Genomic DNA, 14612 nt, shown 5'->3' with positions numbered 1-14612 from the left:
CTTCTTGGAATTTCCCCTGCTTGGTGTCTCTTTGTGAATGGTAGTGAACACAAGAAGGTATCTTGTAGACCATCTTGACTGCTGACATGAGTGTCATCAGCATTCAGGTTGCCCTTGTAAAGTCTGGCATTTTACAAGGCAATGCAGGCATGAGTTTGATCAGCAATATTGGGCCATTTCTTGGTGTTTTGTATTGTAGAAGCACAATGTCCCAAATCCATAAATGTGAATTGTATTGTTTTTGTGGGGGTTGGGGGTTGGGACGGGGAGTAATTGAATTTTCATATTTTTTTTTAGAAAGAGTGTCATTTTCTCCCAACGTTGTCCTTCATAACGTATCAGCTTCACCAGCTTGGCTCTCTTGCTCCAGATTGCCTTGTCTCATATTCTTTTGTTAGCTTTGACTCCTGGATCAAACTTCAGCTGGCTCAGCTATGAAAGTTCCATGGCCCGTATTAATGTTTAACCGAAACGAGCCTTAAATTGTAAGTGGAAAGAATTCAGCCAGTCCCAGTTCTTCAAGCCACCTCCTCGTTAGTTTTGCGTAACAAACACTTGAGACCCAGTTGGCTTGCCAGAAGTGTTTAGTGTGTGTTCAAGCTGATGTCTTTCTCGTGACAGTTGTGCATCGCGTTAACTGTGGTGGTTCCACAGGCTTGTATTTGTGAACCATCACTTCAGACACCACAGGTCATTTACTGTGGCTTCCTGGGGTCTTTACACACACATCCATCTTGCCGTCCCAGACAAACAGCAAAACAGGCTGGTTGAGCTTTTGGTGGAGTGTTGTTTTTAAACTGAGGAACAGACTGTAGTAAATTAACAGATCTTATTTTTGAAAAGGTCCTGGCCTCAGGGACAGATCTACTATGAAACTGATGAAGCTTAAGTTTCAGGGACCCTAATCCTGGAGGCACCTCAGAAGCTATTTTAGTCCATTTTTAAAAAAAAATTGTAATGATCTCTCATGGAACAACCTTATTGAATGAAGGAGATAACAGTGGTTACTCAGACCTTGTGGCTGGTTGTGGAGAGGGCCCCATAGCACTTCAAGCTTCAGGGCCTCAAAAATGTAGGTCCACCACTGCCAGTCCTTAATCCATTTGCAAAACAGCCCCATGGCATATTGGTTAAACAGCTTTAGTGCACCACAACTGTGCTCATGACCCAGGGTTCAATCCCAGGTAGCAAGACCTGAGGTTCGCTCAGCCTTCCATCCTTCTGAGGTTGCCAAAATGAATTCCTAGCTTGCTGGGACTGCCATGGGTAGCCTGCATAATTAACTGGGAAACAGCCCAAAGAGTGCTTTAAGAGTTGTGCGGCCAATAGATAAGCAGTACACTTAGTTTTGTTGTTGTTGTTTGTTTTTTTAGCCCCAAGCAGAGGAGGTTGACTGAATCAAAGTTGAATCAACAGGTAAGTCAACACTTATATAATGGGTCTACTCTAGCTGACGCAAAAAATTGTATTTACACCCATATCATTTTAAAAAAGCCACCATGTAATGGAGATACAGTTCTGTGCAACTGCAAAGGCATTCCTAAGAACCAGAGAAGTGACACTGCTACGTGTTGTAGGACTGGGGCTGGGGTGTGGTGGATAGTGATGCTTCTTTTCTTACCCCAGATGGCAGGATAGGTTGCAGCAGCATGGGGAAATGGGCACAAGGGCATCCAGGGAAATTGTCCAAGAATCCAGATTAAACCAAGGGAATCAGGTACTGTAATATGGAAATCCAGGGTCAGGAAAATACTTTTCAAGGGTGAGGGTGACCAGGCAGTATGTGAGAGATTCTGAAAGTTGTGCTCCAGAAAAGTAACTTTTCCCATCTTTGCATCTATTGCTTAACAGCATCATCATCTTTGAACTGCAAGAGTTGGAAGGGGACCTGTGGATCATCGATTCTAGCCCCTGTCAAGGAAGCTCAGTGGGGAATGAAACACCCAACCTCTGGCTCTGAAGCCGGATGTCTAATCTGCTAAACTAGCCAGCACTTCAGTCTCATTGAAAGTAACATGCTTCTCAAGCTAGCCTATCCTTGGGTTTGCTACAAGCCAGAATAATGGATCATGTAGTCACCTGCTTATTGAAAACCAAGTGGCTGGAATGGGGAGGCCCCGTAGGGTCTGATTCCATTGTTCCTTCTAATATTCATTCAAAAAGAATCTATTCTCTGAATTTGTGGTGCTGCCTTCTGTGTGTCGACCCTCAAGGTATTCGAAAGATGGCCATCATGACCTCCTCTGAACTTATGAAAATACCAGGTTTGAACTAAAGTACCAGATTCTGCAGTGATGATTCTGGCATCTCCTGTCAACCATATACCATGAGGCTTGACTCGCTTTGTTCATTCCCCCCCCCAAGCGCAACCCATCATGACTTTCCAAGGCTTTTCATTCTTCCTTTCACCATGGTTTATTGCTTTGTTCTGGAGTTTAGTGCTATCATGCTTCCAGTTTGAACGCATCGTGCCTGCAATCACAGCCTCCTCCTCCTCCTCCTCAGAAATTTTCATTTATTCAGTCAGCACCCTGAGAAAAGCTCCAAGAGGAAAAAGCTCCAGCAGTGAAGTGCATTTCTTAAAGATTTGTTCAAAGTTTTAGAAAGATTTCCTAAACAAAGTGGTTTCCTAGGGAGAAGAGAAGTAACTTTTAAATGGGAAGTCTGGATATAAATCCTGATAAAGCCCACACTCTTTCATGACCAAGTGAGAGAAAAAACTGGGTGGCATGTTTGCTCCATCTGAAAAAAAAAAGGCCTCAGTCAGTCTTCTGTTCCCCAAGCTACACACCCAGTTTCCTTCGACCTTTCTCCATAACATTTGCTTTCCATTCCTCTGATCATCAGCTTGGTCTCTGCACTCTTTCCAGTATGTCAACATCTTTCTTAATGAGAGTCCAGATCCATTTATTTTTGAGTTCACTGACTTTGAAAAAGTGCCATTGTCTCACATGCATTATTTGGACTTCATTTTGGCAGAGAGGTATAGGTGGGGAAATTCTGCAATATGCTTTTGGCACCGAATATGATGATGTTTCATCAGGAATCTCTTGGCTGCTTTCACCTCTCTTTGGCAGTAAATAAAGGATCCCGGCTCATTTGGCAGGGCCAGGTAACAATGTTTGTTCATTGTGATGGTTTCTTTAGATTACAGCAATGACTTGTTTTTTTGTCAGGAGCTTTTTTTTTACTGGCCATAAAAATTATCTGACAAGAGTGACATGTTTTATTTCCCAGTGGATAAATATTTTGGTCAAGTACATTCTTCTCTCCTTTTAATGTGGGGGAAAAAAGTGAACAACAGCAGTAACAACGAAGTGAGGTGTTTCATGCAGCAGGTATTTAAGGAATTTGGGTCACTGAGAGCAGCATGTCTTGTGGGACCCTAAAGATTAACAGATTTATTGTGATATTAACCTTAGGGCATTTGACCCCACTTAAGCATGAGATCTTCAGTCACAAGAACAGAGCTTGGAAACATTACTTTCATAGGGGGAAAAAAAACCAGAATCCCCCAGTCAACCATACTGGTTGGGAGGTTCTGGAAGTTATAATCTAAAACAGTGACATTTCCGGCTTTCAATAATTATACATAAGTCTTTGAAATGCTGCCACATATTCTTTTGTGCTGCTGCAGGCTCATTGTTGGAATAGGGTATCAACACATATAATAAGTGACCTGGACTCGTGGGGATAGTAGCTGGAATCATGAAGTCAGAAGGGGCTATAAGGCTATTGAGTCCAACGCCCTGCTCAATGGAAGAAGACAAATCAAAGGAGATCTGCCAAATATTGTCCAAATTCCTCTTGTTTGCCTCCGGTGTTGGAGGTAATTCTTGAGGTAATTGGTTCCATTGCTGTAGTGCTCTATCAGTTAGGAAATTTTTCCTCATACCCTAAATCTGGCTTCCTGTAACGTGAGCCCATTGTTACATGTCCTGCACTCTGGAATGATCAAGGACAGAACTTGTCCCTCTGAATGACAGCCTTTCAAGTACTGTATTTGAAAAGTGCTAGAGGTGTGTTCCTGTTTGCTCCAGTTCACTTCCTGTTTGTTCCTCCTCATAGCTAGAGGAAGACAGCAATATGTGGCTTCTCCACTGTGGCTGTAAGAGGACTTTGCATGCATTGGGTTCAGTTCCGGGGGCTTTTGGAAAAAGGCCTTATCTTGTTCTATTCACAGAGGGTTTTTCTTTTCATTTTTTGTTTTACTGTACCAATCTCTAGAGCAGGGGTCTCCAAACATTTCAGCCTGAGAGCCACATCATATATTTTACACACTTTTGAGGGCCAAAGGAATGCATGCGCACACACATGCACGCACGCGTGCACGGGCTGAAGGGAATGGACGCGAGCCTGCGACATTTGCCAGACTGGATAAAAAGGCAAGGCAGGCCAGATGTGGCCCACAGGCTGTAGTTTGGAGACCCTTGCTGTAGAGCAGAGGTCTCCAAATCTTTTACAGTGAGGTAAACACTGGGCATCATGCGAAAGGCCGGACTGGAGGAGTCCCAAGCTGGAATCAAGATTGCCGGAAGAAATATCAACAACCTCCGATATGCAGATGATACCAGAAAGTGAGGAGGAACTAAAGAACCTTGTAATGAGGGTGAAAGAGGAGAGTGCAAAAAACGGTCTTAAACTCAACATCAAAAAAACTAAGATCATGGCCACTGGTCCCATCACATCCTGGCAAATAGAAGGGGAAGATATGGAGGCAGTGACAGATTTTACCTTCTTGGGCTCCATAATCACTGCAGATGGAGACAGCAGCCACGAAATTAAAAGACGCCTTCTTCTTGGGAGGAAAGCAATGACAAACCTTGACAGCATCTTAAAAAGCAGAGACATCACCTTGGCGACAAAGGTCCAAATAGTCAAAGCTATGGTTTTTCCAGTAGCGATGTATGGAAGTGAGAGCTGGACCATAAAGAAAGCTGACCGCCGAAGAATTGATGCCTTTGAATTGTGGTGCTGGAGGAGGCTCTTGAGAGTCCCCTGGACTGCAAGGAGAACAAACCTATCAATTCTAAAGGAAATCAACCCTGAGTGCTCCCTGGAAGGACAGATCCTGAAGCTGAGGCTCCAGTACTTTGGCCATCTCATGAGAAGAGAGGACTCCCTGGAAAAGACCTTGATGTTGGGAAAGTGTGAAGGCAAGAGGAGAAGGGGACGACCGAGGATGAGATGGCTGGACAGTGTCACTGAAGCAACCAAAATGAATCTGACCCAACTCCGGGAGGCAGTGGAAGACAGGAGGACCTGGTGTGCTCTGGTCCATGGGGTCACGAAAAGTCGGACACAACTAAACGACTAAACGAAACAAAACGAAACACTGGATATTTTCTATTTTTCAGGGCCAAAGGAACAGGAACGTGTGTGTGTGTGTGTTCGTGCTGCCACATGCATGCACGCGTGCACACACACACACACACACACACACACACACACCCCTACCTATCTGCCCCCCACATGTACACATGCATGCATGCATGTATGCACACACGCCCTGCCTGCCTGCATGGACACCTGCCCACATGCATGCCACTGACCCCTCCCCATGCACATGGGCTGAAGGGGACGGGCCGGACAAAATGGCAACGTGGGCTGGATGTGGCCTGCAGGTTGTAATTTGGAGACCCTTGCTCTAGAGCAGTAAGTTCCCAACCTTGGGTAACCCAGGTGTTCTTGGACTACAACTCCCAGAAACCCTAGCCAGCACGGTTGGTGGTGAAGGCTTCTGGGAAATGCAGTCCTAAGACACCTGGTTTAGCCAAGGCTGGGAACCACTGCTCTAGAGTAAACATTTCTCTTCAGTAGTCATAAGCTCTGTCTCTGGCTGCTGTCCTCTACTAATACATATATCAATAGGAAAAATGTGCCCCCTACCATCCTTTCTAGCCACCAGGCTTATGGGGAGGCAGCGTCCTGCTTTTCCTAATAGCAATGTCATATGATACCACTGATAACCTTCTGGAACATTTCTGTAAGATAATTCATGACAGACATGAGACCAAATTTGCAGCCAGCTTCATTCCATGCTCATGCCAAAGTCCTCAGCTTCCTTCCAAAGTAAGGTGTCAAAATGAAATTTGCGAAAGGGTGGCCTGCATGACCAGCTACACTTACTGAAATTTCCTCTTCCACATAACTATGAAAAGGTACAAGAAGTCTGCCTCCATTTCACCTCATCGCCTCATTTTAATGCTATCCTGAGGCCAGAAGAGTCCATCTTGAGGGTTCTAGAATCTCTGAGCAACCCTGAAATATGGTCCTTCAGATTTCTCTGAGAAGGTAGATGATGTCAGAAGTGGTCTGGGCCTTGGCGTTCTACATAATGATCTTGATATCCCATTGGGACTGTAGGTTGGAGCATTCATGTACAACAAAGGATAACTTGATCTTGGAGGGACTTCATCCATACAGACCGACCATTGACTTTTCTCACCAGCTGGAAGTTCACCTGGATAATTACCGTTGTTTTTGGCCTTGCAACTCACTTTTTAAAAAAAGATCATAACAAAATACAATACTGTAAATATGGGTGAAGGCTATATCCGGGCTCCTGGACAGTTCTGGCCTTCCATTCAAAAACGGGTTGACTTGAGGGAATAGATCTTCCATGCTTTAAATAATCCACTCAATCTTCTTGTATTCTTCTTTGAATACAACTTGTGTCCTGTTAGCCAGAGGACTAACCTTATCATTTTTCATAGCCGTGTGCAGAGTTTATTAGCACTGAGGGTGGCTGGCACTTGTTGGCGTCTTATAATATCTTATTGCCTCTTTTACTGGCCTCATTTCCTTCCCATTTAGGCAGTCCTCATATCAAGTCTCCTTTTCAGTGAAAGAGATAACACGCAATGTCGTCATTCTATACATGATCTGGCATAGGCTAATCTCGCAATATCTTGCCGTCATATCATGTGGGAAGAAACTAGGCAGTCCCACGGTTTACCTTACAAAGTGCAATCTATTTGAGGGACTGTCAGAGGACATTCCAGTGTTTGAAGGTCTGCCAAGTCCAGGTCCGGTTGTTTTAAAGGTAAAAAAAAAAATCACGTGAAGATTTGGATGAGGGTGAAGAGGAGATGCTTCTCAAATTTGCAGATGACACTAAACTGGGAGAGGTGGCTAATACCTTAGAAGAAAAAAATCAGGACTTGGAGAGACCTTAACAGACTGGAGAACTGGGTCAAAACAATCAAAATGAGTTTCGACAGAGAAAAATATAAAGTTCTGCAGTTAGGCAGGGAAAATCAGATGCACAAAACAGGAAACAGTTGGCTTAATGTATTTGTGAAGGCTTTCATGGCCGAGATCTAATGGTTGTTGTGGGTTTTTCGGGCTCTTAGGCCATGTTCTGAAGATTGCTCTTCCTAACATTTCGCCGGTCTCTGTGGCTGGAATCTTCAGAGGGCAGCACTCTGTGCTCTGGTGCAGTTTGTTTGGGAGTTGAGTATTTATGGCTGTGAGATCAGCTTTTGTCCTTTTCAGGAGATGGGTGATTATGGTGATCAGTGTGTTTTTGTTGTGGGTGTATTGTTGTGATAAGGAGGAGAGATTATCTATCACTGTGATTGATGGGTGTCGTTAGCTGGTCTTTTGTGTGTGAAGGAAAACTCTGACTTCAAACTTCCACTGCCTTGTGGCTATATCCACTGATGGAAAAGGCTTCAGGAGTTAACCTCGGGGCAAAATCTGGAGCCAGAGTCCCGGAGGCAGTTCGTGTCATTCTGGCAACTCCTGCGACGTCGCTGGAACCAGTTGTATTGGCTCTTACCTTTCCATTGGACTATTTCAGTGACGTAGAGAGGGGGAATTTGCTGGATGGGTAACAGCCTATCCTCCATATTATTTTACCCAGGCTTTGTGCCCTGGAGAGGACGCTCCAGCTTCGCGTACAGCATCAAAACATTAGACGCTGTTCCAAATCCTCCATTCTGAGCACGTTACCATAGTCTCTCGAGACTGAAGGAGGCCTATGATGATGTGTGTGGTGATCCCCGGTCCTTGTGGCTGGGTAGAGTTCGTTTACTTTTTGCACGCTGTGTTTTTCAGTGCTGGGAGCCAAGTTTTGTTGAGTTTCAAACTTTCCTCTTTTCCCCCCCGAAGATGCCAGCCACAGCATGCCCTCTGTCCTCTGAAGATGCCGGCACATATAAAATAGTATGTGCAAAAAAATCTAGGTTTCTTAGTAGCCCTCAAGCAAAGCATGAGTCAACAGTGTGATACTGTTGACTCAAGCAGCAAAGAAAACTAATGTGTTTCTCAGCTGCATCAACAGGAGTATATTATCCAAATCAGGGAAAGTAATAGCACCACTCTATTCTGCATTTGTCAGGCCTCTTTTCAAATACTGTGTCCAGTTCTGGGCATCGCAGTTTAAGAACATATCAAGAACATTTCTGAGCTGGACTGTGTCCAGAACAGGATGACCAGGTGATAAAGTGTATGACAACTGAGCCCTACAAAAAGCTATTGAGGTAGATGGGCATGCTTAGTCTTGTGAAGAGGTGATACGACCGTAGGCTTCAAATATTTGAAGGGAAAGATTAATTTGTTTCTGTCGTTCCAGAGGGTAGGTCTCAAAGGAATGGATTTACCGGTAAATTACAGGAAAGATTCCAGTTTAACATTAGGAAGACCTTCCTAGAAGCAAGATCTGTTTTAAGAATGGAATTGACTGCCTCTTAAGGCGATGGATTTGTCAGCATGGAAGGTGTTTAAGCAGAGGTTGAATGGCCACTTTGCGTTACGGTTTCCTGCTTTGGTAGGGGCTGGATTCCATGATTTTAAAAGTTGCTAGTCTACAGTGAGCACCTGGACAGCAGATACATGGGTTGCCTGGTCACAGATGTCCATATAATAGTGGGATGCCTTGTATCCCAATTATAGGCCAACGTCCTGTTGACTTTTACTGCACATGGAAGGGCAGTTGCACACGAAGGTATGGGTTTTCTCAGCTCTTGGTTAGTTGCACATATATACACATATATGATGATGACATGCAAGCTTACAAACATTAGCAATCTAACCTATATTTAACAAAACAGACAGACAAAAAGAAAAATTACCAACTAACATCCTTCCTTCCCCTATGGATCAGAGATTTCACCATCGTCTGGACCTCAAATGTCTTCAAGAGGATTCTGGCGAGCACTGAGTTTGCTATAGTGTAAGTTTCCCTCTAAGCTCCTGTCTTTTTCTGGGCCCAATTATGTATCAGCTTCCAGCTTTGCTTTACAAAGTCTTTTGGTTGATCCCATAGTGCTTCTGAAAGCATGTCTAGTTCTGCAAAGTCCAATAGTTTCTTTAATAGCTCATCCGTCGTTGGTGTCTCTTTATTCTTCCATTTTTGGGCCCAGAGTAACCTAGCTGCTGTGAATATATACAGTAGACTATATTTTATTATCTTGTCAATAATTTCTGGCATTATATTCAATAATAACATTTCAGGTTTAAAAATTAGTTTTAAAAATTAGTCACGAAGAATCAGACACGACTTAACAACTAAACAACAACAAAATATCTGTCTCCATTTTTTATTTATTTGCTTTTTCACATGACCACCACATATGATAATAAGTCCCTGGATTCTTTTTTTTACACTTCCAACCAACATTATTGTTACCTTCTGACATTTTTGCCAGTCTTACAGGGGTAAAATGCCATCTATGAAACATTTTAAGGATATTTTCTCTGAGATTCATTGACTTAATCATTTTATGATTCTCTCTCCACATCTTTGCCCATTCATCAATATCAATAGTAGAGCCAAAATTTTGTGCCCATTTTACCATCGTTTCCTTCACCCTCTCATCCTCCAAGTCATATTTCAATAAGCATGTATATATATTTTTTATTATTTTCTCATTAGTATGATAGGATATTTTTGAGATCACTCATTCATATAGCTGCCATAAGCCAAGGAGACTTGACAGCATATAACATGGGACCACTGTAAGAGTGCATGTTTTTTGAGGGCCATGAAGCCAAGGTACATTTGGGTGGGCTCCGTCAGCACCTTGTATGCCCACTCAAGAGATCTCATCCTTGCATCTACAGTGGGGTCTTGACTTGAGAACTTAATCCGTATTGGAAGGCGGTTCTCAAGTCAAAAAGTTCTCAGGTCAAATCTGCATTTCCCATAGGAATGCATTGAAAACCATTTGATCTGTATCTGCTCTTTTCTGTCCATAGAAACTAATGGGAAGCTGCTATTCCGCCTTCGACCACTAGAGGGGGATATTTTGTTTCTTTTTTTCTTAGGTCAAGAAAGGTTCAGGGAAGGCAGGGCAAATACAGTCCAGGCAGTACAGTACCAGGCAGTCCGAAGACTGTCTCCCAATCAACTCTCTAAACGCTGGGAGGAGTGAGGAAGCAGACAGGCACCCTTTTCACTGGCCAACAGTTAACTGAAAGTTCAAATTTTGCACTTTCCCTGCCTCCCACGTGGGTTTTTTTCAGTTCTTAACTCAAATCTAAGTACTTAAGTCAAGTCAATATTTTCCTATGAGAGTGGTTCTTAAGTCAAAATGTTCTTAACTCAAGCCGTTCTTAAGTCAAGACCCCACTGTAATAGGGTCTTCCAAATGTTGACCACCAATTTGTGTATACAAAGATTTGCTCTAAAAGTATAGAAGGTTTTATATCAAAAAATTTCTGGCTAGCTCAGTAGACTAGGCATCTGTCTCAGGAGCTAGAGGCTGGGAGTTGGATTCCTTACTGTGCCTCCTTGACAGGGGCTGGACTTGATGATCTATAGGCTCCCTTCCAGCTCTGTAGTTCCTGCTTTACATCCTGTGTGTAGAGATGGGCACGAACTGCCAAACCAGCAGTCTGAGCTGGTTCGTCCTTTGGCCGAACAGGTGTTTGGCACTTCCCAGCCCCGCCTCCTCCAATGGGTATCCACTCCGAAGCAGTACCTGGAGAAGGCGGGACAGGGAAGCGAGGATGCTGCCTCTGAGTGGGTGCTCACCGGAGGAGGCGGGACTGGGAAGCACTGAGCACCTGTTCAGCCAAAGGACGAATTGACACAAACTGATGGTTCAGCAGTTCATGCCCATCTCTACTTACGTGCAAAGTACATTCAAATGCCTTTGTGTTGAGCTGGAGAGTTCTGGTGCTTCATGGAGAATGAAGAGTGAATTGCTTCCCAAGGCATCCTCTAATGCTGCTCACCTTGAGATTGTTTCCTTGCTCAGATACCTGAGTAAGCAGCAACCTTCTGAGACCCCAGCCAGTGGACTAAGATCTAGAACCCTTTAGTGGCATGCTTTCCCTTCGTAGGTACCTATTCATTGTTGGGTCCTTATAATGTCCCCTTTGCTGTTGCAGAAAAGGCCAGGGCCTGAATTAGAGCCTCTTGAAGTATCTGTCTTAGAATCTTCTCAGTCTTCCGAAGTTCTGGGTTATACTCAAGATTCTGGTTCCCTAATTTTCGGTTCTGCAAGGGTGGGTAACTCTTACAATTGTTTAATGGCATGTCCTCTGGTTTTATCTGGTTTGTGTATTTTTAAAACCCTACTGAGTTGTGAATGCTATAGCAGATAGATAGCATGCTGGACAAATCCATCTATCAATAAATACGTGTCTGCATTATAATTCCCTGCCGAAAATGAATCAATATGCTTATCCAGGCATGCAGAAAGCCAACAAACCACCAGCTTTGATGCCAGGCTCACCTGAATGTACTGTGTACCAAATGATTCACCCCTCTTGACACCAAAGGGACACCTGGGAAATAAACAACAACTACGTACTTTCCAGGAAAACACAGGTAGATAAACTGGATCAAAACAAGTTAGAATATTGTCTCTATGTTGTGATCATGTCTAGTTCTACAAGTGAGATGTGGAACAGAATGTATGTCCTTGCCTCCAGCTCCTGTTCAGAGTTCCAGCCGGCTAGCCAGCCAGACCCAACTTCGTCTGGAATACTCTGTGCGACCTACCACATCACATTTCATTCTTCTGTTCAAACTGACAGCCAACATTCTGTGAGTTTTGAGTATGCTTGGCCCCCATGATTTTTTTTTGGTGGTATTTGCTGGCAAAATTCCAATCTTGAGAGACACAAGTTAAAAGTCATGTAGTTACCTATAACTGTTTACTTTTGAGTAACAAGTAATGTAGTGAATAGTTACAACATGATTTTTAGTTGGAATGAACAACTATCCTTAGTCAAACGTTATACAGATAACTACAAGGAAGAAAACAATTAGTACCGCAAGTCACCACCATCCAGTTAAACCCTCTAAACAACAGCTTAAAAACAATGAAAAACAGCTAAAGGCAGCAAACAATGTATAAACAATAGTGACACAACGGCTAAGGATTACAACAGCAATCAGGCATGGCTTCGTGGACTATATTGTGCTCACAGCAGGATTCAGCATTCCATAAACCAACTCAAAAAATAGGGTTGTCCCAAACAAAAGCTTATAACTGTGAAACTGATACTGGATTATGGATCAGCACCAAATTTCATATTCACTCTTGTTGAAAATCAGCCCTGACAATTGCTTTGTGTTCGGGTGAGAAGTGGTTAACTGCTGCAAAAAGGAGCCAGCTTCTGCGATTTTCCCTTGTGTGGTGTTATTTTGTGAATGGTAGTAAGCATAAGAGGATATCCTGTAGACCATCTTGACTGCTGACACTGGTGTTATCAACACTCTGGCTGCCCTTTACCATGTAAAGCTTAGCATCCTTGTTCCTTTTGGCAATGCGGGCATGATACTGTGCAGCAATATTGGGCTATTTTTTTGGCCTTTTGAATTGTGGGTACAGAAGCACAGTACAGTGGTGCCTCGCTTAGCGAGTGCTTCGCTATGCGATGGATTCGCATAGCGAGGGGGTCCAGGCCATCGCTGGAGCGTTCGCTCAGCGATGGCCCCTATGGCGATTTTTCGCTTTGCGATGATCGCTAAGCGATTTGCTTAGCGATCTTCGCAGAACGAAGCGGGGAGAACAGCTGATCGGTGGTTCCAAAATGGCCGCCGGAAGGTCCGCGCCACATTTTCGCGCCCTGCCCTCGCTTACCGAGGGCGCGAAAATGGCGGCGCTATGGAAAAAACATCGCTTAACGGTGAGTTTTCAAGCCATAGGAACTTCGTTCAATGCGTTTCTATGGCTTTTTTATACCCGTTTAGCGATGTTTTCGCATAGCGAAGGTTAATCTGGAACGGATTGACCTCGCTATGCGAGGCACCACTGTATTCCACTTTCATAAACCAGAGGGTTTTTAAAAAAAGATTTTAATTCTTTGTGGATATGACTTGCAGTGGCATGCAACATTCTCATGTGGGAAGGTGCCCTCAGACTCTTGGCTCACAGCAAGAGTTGATATATTAATGTGTTTTAAAAATGTATGATTTTGTGATCAGACTGCCATCTGTCTTATACAGCATAATCCATCATTGAAGCCCTTGGCACAGATGAATGTTTACATTGGCCAGCATCCTACTTATCTCACAGTAAAGGGTAAACCCACTGAACCAATTGGTGAGCAATAACTCAATACTAATGTAGACCCCACTGAGTCAATGTGCCTACTCTAGCTGGGATTAGCAATAGGAAACTTTACTCACTTGTAACTGGTGAAGAGTTTGGTATAATTCAAAATGCTTGCATATTGAATCAGCACCAGAGGTTTCCCCTGCTGAAAAATATTTATTTTCTTGTTTGGTATCTTTTGCTTTGTATCCTTTGATGTAGCAAAATTATGTGTTCCTGGATGAAATCAAAGGAAGGAGGACGGAGGTTCAAAGACCTGTTTGTTTACTTTATAAGTCATGTGGTTCTTGTGAGCTATAATAGCCACAGAAACAAAAACATCAAATGTGGCCTTTCCTTCAATCTGTTGATAATTTCTTTTGTTTCATAGAGTGCGAATTATTTTGCACTCAGTAACAAAAAAAAAAATCACTCTCCTCTCCATATGCTCAGAAAGACACGGATACTGATGTAGGTTAAGATGCATGTTTTCTTAACCTATAGACTGATTAACCTATAGACACCCAGATGACTGCTGGATAGCTCAGTGGTTTAGGTAAGTGACACCGAGTGAGAAGTTGGGAGTTCGATTCCCCACTGTGCCTCCTTGACAGGGGCTGGACTCGACGATCCATAAGGTCTCTTCCACTTCTGCAGTTCCAAGATTACAAAGGTACATTTTACAGAAAAAGACCGGCAGACAGCCATATAGATCTGTCATTTTAAAAGCAGAGGTAGCTGTCCTGATAGCAAAAACTAATTCCCAAATATTTTGTTCTGGGAGGGGGGAGTGAGATAACTTTGTCAGACCAAGCTTTCCCCCCACTGCACACAATATTCCTTTATGCATGCTATAGGTAAATTTTATCCAGATGTTTTTGTTTGCTATGTGCCGTCAAGTTGCATCTGACTTAACAGAGACCTTCATCGGCTTTTCAAGGTGCATTGATATTTAAGGAGAGGTTTTGCCAACGTAGTGGTCTAATAGCTCAGTGTATCTGGCTGTGGAGCCAGAGGTTGGGAGTTTGATTTCCCCACTGTGCCTCCTATGAGCAGAGCCAGCCTGTGTAGCCCTGGGCAAGCTGCTCAGCCCCAGGGTGCCCCCAGAAGAGGGGA

General features: G+C 43.6%; 1 long non-coding RNA gene across 1 annotated transcript; it reads left to right on the top strand.

Annotated features, from left to right (window-relative positions):
- The first annotated feature begins 1351 nt into the window (after positions 1–1351).
- LOC140705384 (uncharacterized) lies at positions 1352–3123 on the top strand. Its single transcript, XR_012084764.2, has 2 exons — positions 1352–1416; positions 1852–3123. It is a non-coding gene; the product is annotated as an uncharacterized LOC140705384 (long non-coding RNA).
- Positions 3124–14612: the final 11489 nt, after the last annotated feature.

Source organism: Pogona vitticeps, chromosome 3 (assembly GCF_051106095.1).
Source record: "Pogona vitticeps strain Pit_001003342236 chromosome 3, PviZW2.1, whole genome shotgun sequence".
NCBI lineage: Eukaryota > Metazoa > Chordata > Lepidosauria > Squamata > Agamidae > Pogona > Pogona vitticeps.
This window is presented reverse-complemented; position numbering and strand designations above follow the sequence as displayed.